This window comes from Sus scrofa, chromosome 11 (genome assembly GCF_000003025.6).
Source record: "Sus scrofa isolate TJ Tabasco breed Duroc chromosome 11, Sscrofa11.1, whole genome shotgun sequence".
Classification (NCBI taxonomy): Eukaryota; Metazoa; Chordata; class Mammalia; order Artiodactyla; family Suidae; genus Sus; species Sus scrofa.
Genome location: NC_010453.5, coordinates 14,196,743 through 14,216,252, shown reverse-complemented (window position 1 = coordinate 14,216,252; position 19,510 = coordinate 14,196,743). Strand labels below are relative to the sequence as shown.

Here is a 19,510-nt window from a genome sequence, read left to right as displayed (position 1 = left end):
TGATGAAGTGTGTGATGCTCAAATTGGATGAGGCTGATTAGGAATACTGTATAGTCATTTTCAGGAGTGAAGTGCAAAAAATCCAGCAGGCCCAGCAGTCTTGCCATGTGCCAACTGAAAGACAAGAGGAGTGGTCTTTAAACTGGGCCACACGGGTCCTTGAAGTTACAGGGCTTTCCAAAGGCTGTTAGAAATCTGCTTTCAGATCTTTAAGTTTCTTATACACCCTTGGCAAAAACTATTCAGCCTGGGAACGGGCCTGTTCCCACTGCTGCCTTTACAACGCTCTTCTCTACCTTGCCAAAGAAAAGCAGACCTCTTGCCCAGGACCAGTGACTTAATTTGTGGGGCTCAGTGAAAATGAAAATGTTGGGCCACTTGTTTCAAAATTATTAAGAATTTCAATTTATCAAGCTCAATTAGGTACAATTCTATTTGTTGGTAAAAACTGGATAAACTACAAGAAATAGATAAATTCCTAGAAACACAGAACCTACCAACACTGAATCATGAAGAAACAGAAATTCTGAATAGATCCAATAGTGAGTAAGGAGATTAATTCAGTCAAAACCAAGATATCAAAAACAAAGGTAAGTCTAGGGTCAGAGGGCTTCATTGGTGAATTCTACCAAACCTTTAAAAAAAATGAATGTTAATCTTTGGCAAATGCTTCTAAAAAATTGAAGAGGAGAGAAAACTTCCAAACTCATTTTATAAGGCCAGAATTACCCTGGTACCAAAGCTAGACAAGGATACTACAAGGAAAGAAAATTACAGATCAATTATCTCTGATGAATATAGATGCAGAAATCCCCCCCACCCCAAATACTGATAAACAAAAATTAATAGCATATTATAAGAATCATACACCATGAGCAAGTGGATCTATCTCTGGGAAACAAGTATGGTTCATAAGTAAATCAATAAATGTGACATACCACATTAACAGATTAAAGAATAGAAACCACATCATTGTCTCAATATACACAGAGAAGTAGCTGGCAAAATTTAATACCCTTGTCTAAAAACTGTCAAAAAAATTAGGTATAGAAGGAGTATACCTCAACATGGTAAAGGCAATATATGACAAGCCCACAGCTAACATTATACTCAAGGGTAAAAAGCTGAAAGTTTTTCCTGGAGGATCAGGAACAAGATAAGGATGCCCACTCTCACTAATTTCATTCGGCATAGTACAGGAAGTCTCAGCCAGAACAATCAGGCAAGAAAATGAAATAAAAGATATCCAAATTAGAAAGAGAAAGAAAAATAATATGCAGATGACATGATGTTATAAGTATAAAACCCTAAAGACTCCACCAAAAACCTGTTATATGTAATCACTAAATTCAGTAAGGCTGCAGAATACAAGATCAATATACAAAAATCAGTTGTATTTCTGTACAGAATGACAATCTAGCTGAAAAAGAAATAAATAAAACAATCCAACTTATAATAGCAACAAGAAAAATAACATGCTTAGGAATAAAATTTAATGGAAAATTTGTACAATAAAAAAACCCCAAAATATTGGACTTCCTTTGTGGTGCAATGGGTTAAGGATCTGGCACTGTCACTGCAGTAACAAGGTTTTGCTTTGGTTTGGTTTTTTTTTTTTTTTTTTTTTCTCTTTTTGTCTTTTTGCTATTTCTTGGGCCGCTCCCGTGGCATATGGAGGTTCCCAGGCTAGGGGTCTAATCGGAGCTGTAGCCACCAGCCTACACCAGAGCCACAGCAATGCCGGATCCGAGCTGCATCTGCAACCTACACCACAGCTCACGGCAACACCGGATCATTAACCCACTGAGCAAGCGCAGGGACCGAACCCGCAACCTCAGGGTTCCTAGTCGGATTCGTTAACCACTGTGCCACGACGGGAACTCCAGTAACAAGGGACTGATCCCTGCCCTGAGTGTTTCCATATGCTGGGGGTGCAGCCAAAAAGAAACAAAAAAAACAAAAAACCCTACAAAAATTGATGAAATTAATTGAAAAGGATACAAATAAATAAAAAGATAACCTATATCCATGTATTAGAAGAATTAATGTTGTTAAAATGTCCATACTACCCAAAGTGATCTACAGAGTCAATGCAATCTCTATCAAAATTCCAATGGCATTTTTCACAGTAATATAATAAACAATCCTAAAATTTATATGAAACCTCAAAAGATCTTAAATAGACAAAACAATTTTGAGCAAGAACGAAGCTGGAGGCAGCACATGTCCTGATTTCAAAATATATTACAAAGCTACAGTAATCAAAACAGTATAATACAGACATTAAAAAAAGACACATGGGAGTTCCCTTTGTGGCTCAGCAGGTTAAGAACCTGACACAGTGTCTGTGATAATGAGGGTTTGATCCCTGGCCTTGTTCAGTGGGTTAAAGATCTGAGTGTTGCTGAAAGCTGAGGCATAGGTCATAGATGGTGCTCAGACCCAGTGTTGCTGGGCTGTGGTGTAGACCTACAGCTGCAGCTCCAATCTGACCCCAGCCTGGGAACTTCCATATGCCACAAGTGTGGCCACTTACAAAAAAAAAAAAAAAAAGACACATGAAAATGTGTTCAATATCACTAATCAAAACCACAATGAGTTATCATCTCATACCTGTGAAATGGTTCTCATCAAAAAGACAAAAGCGTTGGTGAGGATGTGGAGAAAACACACTAAGTTAGTACAGATATGGGAAATGGTATAGCAGTTCCTCAAAAAAAAAACTAAAAAGGTAACTCCAACATGACCCAGCAATCTCAGTTCTGGGTATATTTCCACAGGAAATTAAACTGGAACCTCGAAAAGATACCTGCACTCCCATGTTCATTTCAGCATTATTCACAATAGCCAAAATAGAGAAACAACCCAAGTGTCTACCGATAGATGAAAGGATAAAGAAAACGTGGTATAAACATATACAATGGAATATATCCAAAAGGGGGAAGAAAAGCTGCCATCTGTGACAACATGGACGAACCTGGAGGACATTATGTTAAGTGAAATAAGCCAACGAGAGAATGACAAAACCTGCGTAACATTACATATGCAGACTCTCAAAAAACTGAATTCAAAGATTCACAGAGTAGAAAGGTGGTTGCCAGGGGCTAAGGGTGGAATAAACGGGGAGATGTTGGTCAAAGGGTACAGAATTAATTATGTAGGATAAATTCTGTATATCTCATGTACACCGTGGTCACTCTACTTAACAGTACTGTATTGTATGCTTATAATTTGCTAAGACAGTAGGTCTTAGGTATTCCTACCACATGTGCGTGCACGCGCGCACACACACGTTAACTCCGTAAGGTGATGGAAATGTTAATGAGCTTGATTGCGGCAGTCGTTTCAAAACATATACATATACCAAAACATATTGTACACTGTAAATACACACAATGTTTATTTGTCAACTCTACTTCAGTAAGTTGGGAGGAAAGAGACTAAATCCAATGTTAAATTGTGCATGATACCTGGAAAAATGTGCAAATCCTCTCTCTGGGCTCACAAAGTAGTTGGCTGGGCTTTACTTTATTTCTCACCATGTTCACTGTGCTTACGTGTGTGCCATGCATCCCTCCACCCCTTGAGATGAGAGCTCCTCAAGGGCAAGGGGCTCTGTGTCTTTGGATGCCCAGCATCCGTCTGGCTCATGGTTAGATTGAATGGTCTCTAGACAGCGTAACACTTGGTAGAGAGGGTGATACTTCCGTCTGGACATACCCAAAACCAGCCCAGCCACTCACGTAAACTCTTCAGGCCATCTCTTAATTTGCAAAAAAGGCTTACAGGCTAACATGTTAATTATGAGAATTAAATGAGATAATTTAAGTAAAGTACCTACTATTACAGTTGGCAGCTATTAGAAGTGAACACTGCATGACTGGTTTGGACTAGTCTGTCTGCAATCCTTACCTGAGAACTGGAGAAATAATCCTCTTATTCCAAACAGAGCAATTGTCCATTTTTGACCCAGTCCATCCTAACCATGGAAAGGGACCTAAATTCACTGTTTAAAACTTCCTAGGTGCAACCTGACTGTCCCACGAGTATGTACAAAGTGACCAGAGACCCGCAGGAAGAGCACTTACACATGAAAGAAGGTTCTAAATATAGGTTCCCATTGTGGCTCAGTGAGGTAAGAACCCGTCTGTGAGGATGTGGGTTTGATCCCTGGCCTTGGTCAGTAGCTTAAGGATCCGGCACTGCCACAAACGGCAGCGCAGATCAGAGATGTGCCTCAGATCCAGCGTGGCTGTGGCTGTGGCGGAGGCCTCAGCTATAGCTCCGATCTGACCCTTAGCCTAGAAACTTCCATACCCTGCAGGTGTGGTCATAAAAAGGAAAAAAAAGAAAAAGAAATAAAAATAGACTTGTAAGAACTAAACACTTCTGAACACTGTTTTCCTTATTCCTGAGGATTTTCTTACATTGTCTTTCACATCCAAAGCAACGTCTGTGAAAAGCAAAGATATTAACTTGCTTTCTCTCAAGACAATTGCCAGCTAGGAGGGAAATGAAGTTCATGTTTCCTTAACTTTAAAACGCTGATGACAATCATCATTTCAGAGATTCTTTGGGGTCCAACAGACAGTTTTCTCTACCTTTGAGAAACTCTATAGAAAACTCGACCACTAAAAGGCTAGTCTTGTCATAAAATATGAGAAATGAACACAGAGAGACAAAGGAAAACCACCTCTGGAAGCTCAGACGTCACATTTTTTTAGTTGAGGAAGATTCAGAAGTAGTGGCTTTCAGACGATATTAAACCCGACCCTGATTTCATCAGGCTTGTGCTCTGAAGAGATCTTTCCGACTAAAAAGCTCCATACCAAGTAAACATGACAGAAATTGTCATTCCCCTTGTCACTCAGAAGAGCCATCTGCTCCTGAGTTAAAGCCATTTTCTATTAAATTCACCAGCCTGCTAATTAAAGGAGGACTGGAGGATAGTAAAGCTGCCAGATGCTATGAAGATATATCACTGTCTTTTTATATGGTTAGGCAAACGTTTAATTAAACCTGCAGCTGCTGCGTCTGGCCTCCCCACCAACACAGCTAAACCTCATTTACCTGAGAAAATCATTTCATATTAGTGTCTTTCAAGAGGTAAAACAACCTAAAACAGACTTTGCTGAAATATTTAATGTCTTGGTACATGATTTAATTAAGTGCATCAGTAATTACATCAGGGCAACCTGAACCTGACTTTCCTTGGGGTTCCTGCTGTGCTACCTGATAACCAATCAGATGTATCCTCAATGGTCCCTTCCTTGGAAGAACAGAATTGCAGAGGCTCTCTATAGGGATGGATGCTCAGCCTGTCTCTGCTACATTTTACTTGGGTGTTGGAGTTTGAATGAATTTAAAAGGCCTCTTTTCAAAGAAAATCAGAGAAATCCAAGAGGAAATGGCAATGAAATGCATGGAACTTTTGCAAATGATTAACAGAGTCTTCAGCCAGCACTTTGGGCCTACACTGGGCGCTCTCTTCAAGAAAATGTACAACCATTGACTTTTGGAATAGAGTTTTGTTTGAATTTTGGACTTAGGCACATTCTTCTCCTTTCTAATTAAGCACAGTATTTTGATCATTGATGGATTTTAGCTGGAAATCATGCTGCATATCGCAAAATTCAGAAACAAATCTTAACTTTTTTTTTTTTTTGCCCTCACCAGCAGCACGTGGAAGTTCCCAGACCAGGCATCAAATCCATGACACAGCAGCAACCTGAGCCACTGCAGTGACAGCTCCAGATCTTTAACCCACTGAGCCACAAGGGAACTCCCAAATCTTAACTCTTAATGGATGCTAACTTCGGGTTGAAATAGAGACCACTGCCCTAAGGGAGGATTTTGAAGACAGACTGGATATAGTCTCCTCCATTGGTGGGTTTTAGGTTAAGGTTTTAAAGATCACATGTGGTGCAAAAGGGGAAGAACAAGATTTTAAAGCTCCAGGTCTGCTGAGAGTCAAGCTTCAGCTGCAGCCAGCTCTGCCTCCCTGCTTGGCTGGTCCTAAAGTGCTGGAACAGCAAAGGTGGAGGTGGTTTGCTGAAAGCAGCAGTGGCAGAATATGGCAGCCAAAGGGAACCATCATCCTCCTGGATTTGCTCTGCAAATTTAACCCAAAGAACTTTGGATTCTGTTGACTCTCCCTTGCCAGAATGCTTGGCATCCTGGCAAGCGCTTGTCAGGCGCAAGGGAACCTTTAATTTCCTGCAGACTTCCCAACAAAAGAGGTGATTACCCTCCTGGGAGAGCTGGGAAGAAGTTCCCCTAGTTACCATTTTGATGGGTCAGATTCATGAAGTGCTACAGCTGGGGTGAGATGTTGAATTTTGTGGTTTTCTTTCTCACTGAGGAGCCTGAAGGGAGTCTGCTTAGAGGAAAAACCTGTGATAATTGTCAGTTAGATGCAGCAAATATTTTATCACTCTGGTAATGAGACAGCTGGTGCCTTACCGGCTAACCCTAGAATAACACTCCCAGCCCCCAAATTAAAAAGGTCTTCTAAAGACGAGGGCTGAGAACACCCAGGAGAGCAGCGTAGGAGACACACGGAGGAGGCATGAAAGAGTGAGAGCTTGAGGGCAGAGCGCTGTTTTTAGAGCATGCACCCTGGGCTGGTCGCATGATGCATGACTCTGAAATCAGTGGAATGAGCTTTTTCCATTTTGAGTCTGTTATTATTTGCTTTTAAGGACAGCACAGCCATGCCACCACTATGTTTTGACAGCTTGGGTCACAACTATGAACATACTCTTCCTTATTCCTTTTTTTTTAGGACTATGCCCATGGCATGGAGGTTCCCAGGCTAGGGGTTGAACTGGAGCTACAGCTGCCAGGCTACACCACAGTCACAGCAATGTGGGATCCAAGCTGCATCTGCGTCCTACACCACAGCTCACGGCAACACCGGATTATTAACCCACTGAGCAAGACCAGGGATTGAACCTGCTAGTCAGATTTGCTTCCGCTGAGCCACGACAGGAACTCCCCTCTTCCTTATTCTTTACTTAAGAATAAACCCGTGCAGAAACTAAGAAACAAGACACACAGAATTGGTGTGGGCTCCCCTTTTAAGCACCTCGATGTGTCAGACAATCATTCCCTACCTGGTCTGTTTTCAATCAATCCTCGAAGTGTCCTCCTTTTTGAATATTAAATTGATTCTGCAAATTAAAAGAATCAGACAATCAATTAAGAGGCTACAACTTGACCTGGGCCTTTCTGGTTTCAGATTTACAGGTTACTGCGACCTCCCCATTGGCAATAGTTCAAAACATGTGCTGTGGATGCAGCTGCCTGGTGTCTCTGACATGAACAGATGCTGGACTTAAAGATATTCAGCCAAACGCTCAAAATACAGCTAGGTATGCGACCTGTTGCTCTTCCATGGGGGTTGACTGATCCAGGTGAATTCTCTCTGCAGAGAAACTGAAAAGTGGAGGAAGGAAATATTCTTTCTAAAAACACACAAAGTAAACAGGTTTGGATTCTTAAAAACTGAATTCATTATAAAAATTAAGTGTCTGTGGTGGCATAAATGAAGAGCCATTCATCATCCTGTGAGTCAAGCAAAGACGAAAAAAATTAGGTACCGATGTTAATACTCAACTACAGGAAAATAACTTAAAGTATAACAACATTTTGCTCTTAATTTATAAACATCGCCCATATAGACCTGTGCTTACGAGGAAATGGGCTTTGGATTGATGTCCCAGCAGGGGGGTTATTCAGTTTCATTTTCCTGAGATGACTGGTTGTGGCTAAGAATGAACTTTGTGACTCGGCGCTAGACAGGTTGATTGGTCTTCTTATTGCCTGCCATATACTAACCAAATGAAATGTACAGTCAAGCCAAGGCAATAATTTGTAGAAAAAAATGTTACGTGTATTTTCAGGAAATTCCCAATCACGGTCCTTGACAACAGCTGGAAGTAACTAATTTCGTTCAGATATGGACTGGTCTGCTCAGGCTGCCACAGACTGTATGACTTTGACAAGAGAAATTTATTTTCTCATAGTTCTCACATATGGGGAGGGAGAGAGAAAGAGAGGGGGGCGGGAATGAGAATCTGTGTCTCTTTTTAGAGGGACACTCATCCTATTCATGAGTCATCTCTTTATGACCTCGTCTAAACTTCCCCAAAGCCTCATCTCCTAATATCATCACATCTATGGTTGGGGCTTCAATATATGAATATTAGGGGAACGCAATTCAGTCCTTAGCAGTTGGCACAGGAGACTTACAAACGCACTCTCGACTCATTTGTACTCTTATCCTTTTAGCAATTATTCTTGAACACTACCATGAGCATACAGAGAAGGCAAAAGTGATTAAGACACACATTTACTGAAGAGCTCATAACCTGGTGAAGAGGAAGTTGGACGTGAAAATCAAAAATCGCAATACAATACGGTATTTATTATAACAAAGCTTTGCAAGAGGCAATGCAACAGGGCTCTTTTACAATGCAGTAGATTAGTTCATCATCATTGTCTCTGAACTTACTGAGAACCAACTACATGCCAGGCAATGTAGTCAACAGTCAGAACATAAAAAACACAGAGTATTAGCTCAGCATGAAAGATCCAGGGAAGATTTCCTAGAAGAATGGTGGTATTTGTGTATCACACATGATGAGAAAGAATTATCCAGATCGATGAGGGCTGGGCACCCCTAGCAACAGAAGAGAGTGTGCACACACAGCAGTGTAGTGTATTGGGGCACAGCTCACTGGACAGTGTGGGTACAGCTCAAGCTACAGGTGTGAGTGGTTTGAGTGGTGTCAAGGTGGTAAGGACAGGGGAGAGATGAGAAGAAACCTTCAGATTCTGGATGTATTTGAAGACAGAGTTAGTTATCCAACTGTGTGAGAAAGAGATGAGCAGACGACGACCCAAAGATTTTTGTTCTGAGCAGCTACTGGAATAGGCTTATTATCTCTATAAATACAGGCTTGTCCGAGGAACAGATGTGAGGGAGGTGGCTGGCTGAAATCGGGAGGAGGTTCATTTACTCCACAGGGTTTTTTGAGTGCACCTGGACCTAAAAAGAATGAAGACTGAGGAGCTTTTTAGGGGGCAGAGCTGACAGAAGCTGTGGATTAATTCGATATGGGAGTGAAGAAGAAAAAAGAGAGGGAGTCTTGGGTGACTGTCCAACTGCGAAATGGACAGTGAGGTCTTTTATCATGATAGGAGGGGTAGGAGGAAAGGAGCTTTCAGGGGGGTAATACCAAGCTCCATTTTACACCTTACGTTTAAGGGGCCTGTGAGACATCCAGGTGAAGATGCTGTCAGGGATTCTGAAGCTAAGGTGAGAAAACAGCAGAAATTTGGGTATTATACATCGGTGGTGGAAACTGAAGCCAAGGGATGAATAAGAGAGCATGTAGAGATGGGAGAGCATGCAAAGAGAGCGATATAAGGACAGAATTGTGTTGAACAATATTTAAGGAGAACAATCTAAAGAATGTCAATCCCACTCGGTCCAAACTTCCATGCTAAAGAAAAATACATACTGTCTGCACAGAAGGGTCATTAGAGACTTAGAGATCAAGTAAGACTTTTATCCTAATAACCAGACAAAGAATTAGATTTCAAAGACCAAAAGCAAGGTCAATTCAATTGATTGTTCTATGCTTTATATTTGAGAAAAAAAAAATCTAGGCTATCTTGATTTGAGAAACTATTTTAAAATAGTTTAAATTTGAAACTATTTTTAAAGTCTTAAGACTTTTAATAAAAATTGTTACAAAAAATATACATCATCAAAATAAAATTTGATTAATTTTTCATAAACTGAACTCACTCATTTAACTGGAACCTAGAAAAAGAGATTGCAAATTTACAGACTCCTCAGAAGACCCTCCTTGTGTTCCCATCCACTTACTACTCCTCAAGGCAACTACCCTGACCTCTAACAGCCCAGATTACTTTAGCCAGTTTATATACTTTATATAAAAAGAGTCATACATTACCTACTCTTCTGTATCTAGCTGAGTGACTGCTCTGTGTGTGTGCATGTATGTGTATACTTGAATGTATACACACACACACACACACACACACACACACACTTATTCCACTTTTCTCTGCAGGGCATTCCATTGAGTGAATATGCCATGATACAGTCTTCAATTTTAATGTCAATGGGCATTTGGGTAGCTTCCAGTTTAGAACTAAAAATGCTGTTATTAATATTCTAGACCATGACTTTTGCTGACTACGTGTAGGAGTGGACTTGCTGGATCACAGGCTCTGCCTATATGTAGCTTTACTTTTCCAAGTGGTAACACCCATTTACACTCAAGCAGCAGTGTGTGGGCTCCAGGTGAATGGCGAGTTTTCAGAGGGGAAAATGTTGCAAAAGCATTTCTTCGTTGAGAATAAAATGCCCAAATCCCTAAACCAGTTAATATTTTTTTCTCATTTTAATTTTTCATGGGCTAAAAGACCACTGATGGGAATAAATTATTCTAGTACTCTGTATACAATTTTCATTCACTCATTAGTAAACTACAACCCCTTTGTCTTACAACTAAATGCTGACTTTCTCCAAGTCCAACTCAAATGCTACTGTTTCCATAAGGTTTATCCCCTCAACTAGCAATATCATTCATTTCAACTCCTTTCACTTTATGCTATTTTTTATGTTCCAACTGGTATTTGGTTACATTGTGTATCCTACAGCCTTTGATTTATTAGTGGCTTGAGGGCAGAGATTGCACTTTTAAAAAAAATATATTACTGTCTATGCCACATGGGCTTTTGTTCACGCAGGGGGATTTTCATATACTTGTTCAGTGAATAAATAATATTCACATTTATTATGATGGGTCCCACTCCTTTATTTCTAGCATCACTCTGTGTTAGTACCTCTTTGCCTTAGAGAACAAATAACTAAAGACTTGATTTCATAAAATTGTAGTTTGAAGTGCATCTCCAATGCACCTCAGGGAACAGGGTGTGGGAAGGAATGTAGAGGAAAGGCAGAAAGTCCAGCAGTTTTTCTTGTTCAGAGGAATGCAGTACAATATGCTTTCTTGGAGCTCTGGGGATTGAAGTATCAGAGGGATTGCTGGCAGCTTGGGTTTGCATATGCAGCTCTGTTTGGGAATGCTCAGATGGTGTGTGATTGTGCTGTGCCTGCAACTGACAGTGCCATCTGTTCCTTGCTTTATTGAGCAATGAGACTTAGTCTCACTCTCCAAATGAGCACACGTGCATGTACACACACACACACTCAAGAGTCCCAATCTCCACCCCAGCCTAAACAGAAAACACAGGATTGACTCTCCCTTTCAGATTTTAATCTCAGCAGGAAATTCACATGAGTCAGGTATCTGAATACAACCCTAGTGAGATCTTCCTCTTTCATGGAGAACTGTGAGGTCCGAGTGGCTAAGAAACCAGGAATCACCACATGCAAAGCCACTCAGCATGGGAGATGAATTATAAGGACAGATGGAACCAGTCAAAAAAAAAAAAAAAATAGCTCCACAGAAAGATGCTTGCTGGAAGGGTATCAGTATAGATGTCAGACATGAGCAGTGTAATAAAACAGCAATAGGAGGTGATAAAAAGAACTTTTTAGAATTGTTAAGAACTATTTTTTAAGTAAAATGTGTATCTATCCATTATTTAGAAATAGCAGTTATTTCCTCATATCATCATCTTCATCAAATACAGAGAAACAATGGAGCTCACTGTTCCATAGATGCAGCTCTATTGTATGAGATCATGTACCCAGAACAGAAACAGAGAAATTGAGCAACATGATTAACGAGCCATAGGTACAGAGAACATATGTCCAGTATTTTCTGTAATTGTCTCAATTTACATAATTTTATTCTTTCAAAAAAAAGACTAAATGTATAATAACATAATCTTTGCACAATTTTAAGTCTTTTCACGTAAAAAAAAAAGTCACAAATCAAGAAAAGTCCTTTTTTAAGAATAGGAATCTTGGACTTGGAAAATACAGCTGTTAGAATGATGGCCTTGAGAATACAGATGGAGACTGATGTCAGTGTATGCGTTTGGGGGAAGCAACGATCACTTTCAGCAAGATGCTGGCATCACCCGAAAGAGTAGTCTTCCACGACACAATGGAGAAATGCTGGATGAAACATAAGCAGTTTCTCAAGCGTACTAAATGAGCTTTCAGGACAGAACGAAGCACTTTCTGTGAAGCCAAAATGGAAAGGAAACTGAAAACCTGCAAGGTAAGCTTCTCAGCCAAGCCAGTGGAAGACTTCAGTTTGGGGGAAAGGAGGACGTTTCAGGAGCCATGGGGCTGCTATTTTACGCCTACAGAAGACTAGACCTTGGGTAGCCTGGCGCAAAAGTTTGAGGCCAAATAGGGTGTCTGCGTAGTGTCAAAGTGTCTCTTCCCAAATATGTGGTAGTTTACAAAGGGGAAAGTAATAAATTTACAGAGGAGCTTCCTGGCAGACATCACCTCAGCCAAGTGATGCTGGTTACCATAGCAATACCTCCTAACACATCTATCTGGACATCAGGTTTCCCTGATATGGCGCACTGAGAAAGGCACAGCACCTCCACTCATCCTTCCCAGTGATGCAGGACTTCAGACAATCATGACACAACAACAAACAGACCCAGAGTGAAGGACGTTCCACAAAATAACCAAGCACGACTCTTGGAAGATATCAAGGTCCTGAAAGACAAGGGAGAAAGAGGTTCACAGACCGGAGAAGACTGGGGAGACGTGATCAATAGATGTAACCTGAGATCCTGGACTGGGTCCTAGAGCAGAAAAAAGACATCAACTAAAAACAGGTGCAATCTGAGAAATGTTCTACCTATTTTACAGACTTCAGTTATCAGTACTGTAACAAGGTTCATTTCTTTCTTTTGATGAATGTTCTGTGCTCATGGAAGATGTTCAGAGAAGGCAAAGGTGTATGTGGTTAAGGAAGATGGTGACACAAGGCTGAAAGGAGTATAGGAACTCTATACTGTTTTTGCAATTCTTTAAAGCTAAAATTATCCCCCCAAAATTAAACTGTTAAAAAAGATTTAAAAAATAGGCACCCGTGACCCAATGTCTTCCTTGTGGTTATAAAAGGGATCAAGGGAAAAAAAAAAATGAAAACAGATAAGATGAAACAGGGAAAAAAAAGAAAGGCCATTAAATCATGACTAGAAGAATTTTTTTTTTTTTTTTTAAGCACCATACCTGAGGGACATGGAGGTTTTCAGGCTAGGTATCAAACTGGATACAAGAATTTATTAAATTCAACTCATCTGATGGGCTAGCAGTGCTTCTTTTTCTCCCTGACTATGAGAGATTGTGTAAGAAGATGTGTGGACACAGTGTCCATTCGCTTTTTCCATTTGCCAATTTCATCTGTTAAGTGACAAGCTCCTGCTAATGGAAATGCAAACCTGCAAAGGCAGCCGTCGGGGGGAGCAGGCATCATCAAGCTCCAGGTGACTTGAGGTTTCCTGGAGGCAGCTCCTGCCTCCTTTAACAAAACTCTGCCCTGGGCACTGAATTTAATGGAACCATCGAAGTAACAAGGCATTAAAGGAGCCTCAGACTAAAAAGCCCGGAAAAGTGAAAGTGAGAGGAAATACTTGAATTAATCAAATCCAAGGAATGATACATTCAATAAATGTAAATCAATTACACCAGGTTTTATGTTCTTTAATACGCTTAAGCCTTTTTTCGCCTTATCTTCTAGAAACAATATAAGAAAGTAGTAAGCCAAATTTGATTTAAAAGCCAAAGAAAATGAATGAATTCATATTTCTTCCACTAATAGCTCAAGGAGATGGAAAATTTTTTAAGAAAATTCAAATAATGCAATTAGCAAGCTTTAGCTAATGACAATAGTTCAAGAATTCTCATTCTTTAGAAGCATAAATGGAGCTTACCAAAACTGACCATATACTTAGTTAAAAATCATGTCTAAATATACCAGATAGTCTGTATCAAATATATGACTTTCTCAGTCCATTATGCAATTAAGTTAGAAATCAGAAACACAAAGATAAATAAAATTCCTCATAATTATAAACTTAAAGACAGACTTCAAAGAATAATAATTATGGAAATAAAGTCTTTAGAACTGAATTATAATTAAAATACTACCTATGATAAACCAATGGGACCTAATCAAACTGACAAGCTTTTGCACAGGAAAGGAAACCATACAAAAAACAAAAAGACAACCTACAAAATGGGAGAAAAATAGTTTCAAACGATTCAACTGACAAGGGCTTAATCTCTAAAACATACAACTTATCTAACTCAACAGCAACAAAGTCAACAACCCAATTGAAAAATGGACAAAAGACCTGAATACACATTTCTCCAAAGAAGAAATACGGATGGCCAACAAGCACATGAAAAAATGCTCACAGCACTGATTATTAGAGAAATGTAAATCAAAACTACTATGAGGTACCACCTCACACAGGTCAGAATTGCCATCATCAACAAGTCCACAAATAACAAATGCTGGAGAGGGTGTGGAGAAAAGGGAACCCTCCTATACTGTTGGTGGGAATGTAAACTCATACAACCACTATGGAAAACAGTATGGAGGTACCTCAGAAAACTAAATATAGAACTATCATATGACCCAGTAATCCCTCTCTTGGGCATATATCCAGACAAAACTTTTATGAAAAAGATACATGCACCTGTATGTTCAGTGCAGCACTATTCACAATATCCAAGACATGGAACAAACCTAAAAGTCCAGTGGGTTAAGATGAATGGATTAAGAAGATGTGGTATATATACACAATGGAATACTACTCAGCCATAAATAAGAACAAAGTAATGCTATTTGCAGCAACATGGACAGAACTGGAGACTCTCATATTAAATGAGGTCAGAAAAAGACAAAAACCGTATGATATCACTCATACGTGGAATCTAATATATAGCACAAATAAACCTTTCCACAGAAGAGAAACTCATGGACCTGGAGAAGAGACTTGTGGTTGCCAAAGGGGAGAGGGAGGGAGTGGGGTGGACTGGGAATCTAGGGCTAATAGATGCAAACTATTGCCTCTGGAATGGATAAGCAATGAGATCCTAATGTACAGCACTGGGAACTATATGTAGTCATTTACAACGGAGCACAATGGAGAATAATGTGAGAAAAAGAATGTATATATGTGTGTGTGTGTGACTGGGTTAATTTTGCTGTACAGTAGAAAACTAACAGAACACTGTAAACCAACTATAATGGAAAAAATAAAAATCATTTTTAAAAAGATACTACCTACAAAATTTGGATGGAAATTCATAGCATTATACAATAAAAGAAGAATTTTTAAAAGAATGAGCTAAGCATACACCTAAGAAGTTAGAAAAAGAATAGGAGGTCTCTGTTTAAGAGACTTAGCAGGTTAAGTAAGGATTCGGCATTGTCACTGCTGTGGTTCGTGTTTGATACCTGGCCTGGGAAACTCTGCACTGCAGGCGTGGCCAAAAAAATTTTTTTAAAAAATAAACAAATTTTTTAAAAAATTAATTTTTTAAAAAATTAAAAAGAAGTTAGAAAAAGAACAGAAGAAACCAAAAGGGAATAGAAAGAAAGAATAAGGGGCAAAATAGAAAAACCAAGGTATTATAGAAAAAAAACAAAGGCAAACACTGGTTCTTTGGAAAGAAAAATAGGAAGGACAGCTCTAACACATATTTTTGTTGTTGTTGTTGTTTTGCCTTTCCTAGGGCCGCTCCTGTGGCACATGAAGGTTCCCAGGGTAGGGGTCTGTCTAATTGGAGCTGTAGCCACCGGCCTACACCAGAGCCACAGCAATGCGGGATCCGAGCCGAGTCTGCGACCTACACCACAGCTCACAGCAATGCTGGTTTCTTAACCCACTGAGCAAGGCCAGGGATAGAACCCGCAACTTCATGGGTCCTAGTCGGATTTGTTAACCACTGCACCATGACGGGAACTCCCCACTTTTTTAAAGAAGGAAATTGCAAATAAGCAATTAGGAATGAAAAGAAGGCATGAGTCGTGTACAGCAGGTGTTAGAGAACGAGTAACAGAAGGCACCTTTGTGGTTGCAAGGGTGCTACAAAACCTCTCTTTTTGCCTTTCTGGGCTTTGGCTTTTCCTCACTGGTTGTTTGCTTTTGCTTCACTCTAATATTTTGCCCTTCGAGGATGAATATTCCATTTCTGAGGTAGAAGCTCCCTACAGAGGCTTGCGCCTGTGGAATCTGTACACTGCTTTAGTCAATAGGGTTGCAGAAAAAGAAAGACTGAATATTCAACCACAGAAGCTCAAAGAAAAAAAACCCATCCCACCACAGTGCTCAGTGTCCAACCAGACAGTTCAGATTCCTTTCCCCGTTTCCACTCCTAAGCATCCTAAGACTCTTCCAGGCAGGTAGAGGTTACTTTTCCCCCAGTCTACCTCTGTACTAACCTCTAGGGCAGGAATAACAGACAACTTGATTTTGGCAGTTTGCAGGAACTGGGGAAAATAGAATTTTTTTTTTCCACTCTGTGCTTATGACGAGAGCTCAGGAACTGTGGCTATAAAACTATAAAATGATGTTAAGATAATTTCTGCAGAAATTCCTGTCCAGCTAAGGGGCCAACGACCTTTTACAGGGGGGTTCACAGAGATAAGGGGCAGTTAGCAGATATCACAGTTGCAAATTCAATCTCAGTCACTTGGGTTCAAATACTGCCTTATTTTCTGTTACTTCCTTTGAGGTTAAATCTTGATTTCTTCTGATGCATGGTTACTATCTTTATGTGCTATTTCTATCCTCCATGCTTTGTGTGACTGCCATTACGACGTCCAAAATCATGCCAATTAAGGTGTCTCTGAATAATTTTACACTAAGGAAGGGTGTTATTTTATATATACATATATATAAAGCCCTAAATACATCGTGCCCTCACTAGACTCTGCAGACACATAAAATTTCCACACAGTGAGAACATACTTTTTCCATAATGATCTGTCTCTTCACTTTCTTAAAAATGTGTGTGTGTGTGTGTATGTGTGTGTGTGTGTGTGTGTGTCTTTTTACGGCTGGACCTGCAGCATATGGAAGCTCCCAGGCTAGGGGTCGAATTGGAGCTAGAGCTGCCAGCCTAGGCCACAGCCATAGCAACATCAGATTGGAGCCACGTCTGCAACCTCCACTGAAGCTCATGGCAAACGCTGAGGATCCGGCCAGGGATTGAACCCATATCTTCATGGATACTAGTCGAGTGGGGCCAGGGATTGAACCCATATCTTCATGGATACTAGTCGAGTGGGGCCAGGGATTGAACCCATATCTTCATGGATACTAGTCGAGTCCTTAACCTGCTGAGCCACAAGAGAAACTCTGATCTGTCTCTTCACTTGAAAAATTAGAGAATGATGGAGAATTGGATGAAATACTAACTTTTTCAGCCCATCTGATTAACAGACTGAATAATACAGAGATAGACTTTACCCCCTTCAATTAATACTCTCAAGAATAACAGGAAAAAGTATGTTTGGGAACGATCACTGCCAATTTCTATGATTCAGCAGCAAGAAGAGTGAAGGTGCATTTTAAGGTCACTGAATTAACTATAACTTCAATTCCACCCTGTTTCTGGGGTCAGGTCAATGCAGTTTGTGGGCTTTGAATGAGAAATTTATACTAATTACCACCACATTTTATCTATGATACTTATCAAACTAGCACACAAAATGCCACAAAATCTCCATGCCTACAAATGCGTTTGTCTTCAAAGTCTTGAGGTTGTGCAAGTGGGATGGAATCATTGTAGAGAACAAAGTGGGAAGGTACAGGTGGAAGAAAAGCTATTTCCCCCTTCTCTGTGTATGGTCCTCTCTCTTACTCTCCTTGCATGCACACACACTAAATACTATTCATCCATAAAAAAGAACAAAATGCCATTTGCAGCAACATGGATGCAACTAGATTATCATACTCAGAAAAGGAAAGACAAATACCATATGGTATCACTTATATGTGGAATCTAAAATATGGCACAGATGAACTTATCTACAAAACAGAAATAGACCTCCAGATATAGAGAATAGACTTGGGGCTGCCAAGGGGGAGAGGAAAGGAGTGGGATGGGCTAGGAGTTGGTGATTAGTAGATGCAAACTACTACATTTGGAACGGATGAGCAATGAGGTCCTGCTGTATAGCACAGGGAACTATATCCAATCTCTTGGGACAGACCATGATGGAAGATAATTTAAGAGCAGGAATGTATATATACGTATGACTGGGTCACTCTGCTGTACAGCAGAAACTGGCACAACACTGTAAACCAACTATAATTTTTAAAATGTAAAGAAGCGGGAAAAAGGTTTTTGTTTCCTAAAAATGGATCTATTCCCTTTTATCAGATGACAATTACATATACACATTTTCCTTCTCTGCTATGGCTACAGGAAAATTCAGAAATAACTTAATGCCAAATTGCTGTAACTCTTATTAATCCATGTTTTGAATAAATATGCTTTCCTCCCCCCATACAATTTTTTGATATTATTTTAATGTATTTAAAATATTTTACTGTGAGGTAACTCAAATTCCTTTTGGAGTTGGGTGGAATGTAATGAAGTGTATAAAAATGGAACTCTACTGCCCTCTTTGTTTCAAGAATAAAATTCCTAAGCAGGGAATTAGGAGCAAGTAAAAGTTTTTTTCCAGTAATAAACATTTTAAAAAACCTGTAACTTTCATTAATCAACATACTGCACCTATCAATGCCAAAAACCATTTTATAAAACTAAGTAATTATTTTTAATAAAATTTCAAGAGATTGAAAAAACTAAATACTAAAATTACCAAAACTTAACAGCAATAAAACATCGCATTAACTGGTGAAGTACCAATATTTCCAGTAAAGTCAAAAATAAGGATATTCCATATCATGACTATCATTCAACATCATTTTGAATAGTCTAACTAATGTAATAAAATTTTAAAATTCAGGCATTTCCAATGCAGCACAGTGGGTTAAGAATCTGACTGCAGTGGCCCCAGTGGCTGCAGAGGTGCAGGTTGGATCCCCAGCCCAGCACTGTGGGTTAAAAGATCTGGCGTAGGTTGCAGCTGTGCCTGGGATTCAATCCCTGGCCCAGGAACTTCCATATGCCTTGTGTACAGCCATTAAAGAAAAACAAAAACAAATGAGCAATGAGAACATTAAAAGACGTATACTTATCTTCGTTTTCAGAGTTGTATTATCTACACTATCTGTATATCTATAGTACCTAATTAAAATTAGTAGGCGTTTATAAAGATGAACAGATATGATGTATACAAAAAGAATTGCTACTTTTACTCTATATCGCCAAAAGCTAATTAGAAATGGGGAAAAAATCTTCCTCTATTAGCTACAATAGGATAAATCTGACATAGGAATCTAAATGTGTCTCAAAAGAAATGCACAAAATCTATATTTAAAAAAAACAATAAAATCTTATTAAAGGACACAAGACATAAAAGCAAAATGACATTTTCTTGGCTAC

The 19,510-nt window shown here is 39.6% G+C and overlaps 1 long non-coding RNA gene across 16 annotated transcripts in view; it reads right to left on the bottom strand.

Annotated features, from left to right (window-relative positions):
- NHLRC3 overlaps positions 1 to 19,510 on the bottom strand; it is a 180,721-nt gene that overhangs the window by 148,592 nt on the left and 12,619 nt on the right. For 8 of the 16 annotated variants that reach the window (XR_002336523.1, XR_002336522.1, XR_002336524.1 and 5 more), the window contains exon 8: positions 7,116 to 7,172. The exons of the other annotated variants lie outside the window; for them this stretch is intronic. This is a non-coding gene — a long non-coding RNA (NHL repeat containing 3). The remainder of the gene's footprint in view (positions 1 to 7,115; positions 7,173 to 19,510) is intronic. 16 annotated transcript variants of the gene reach the window in all.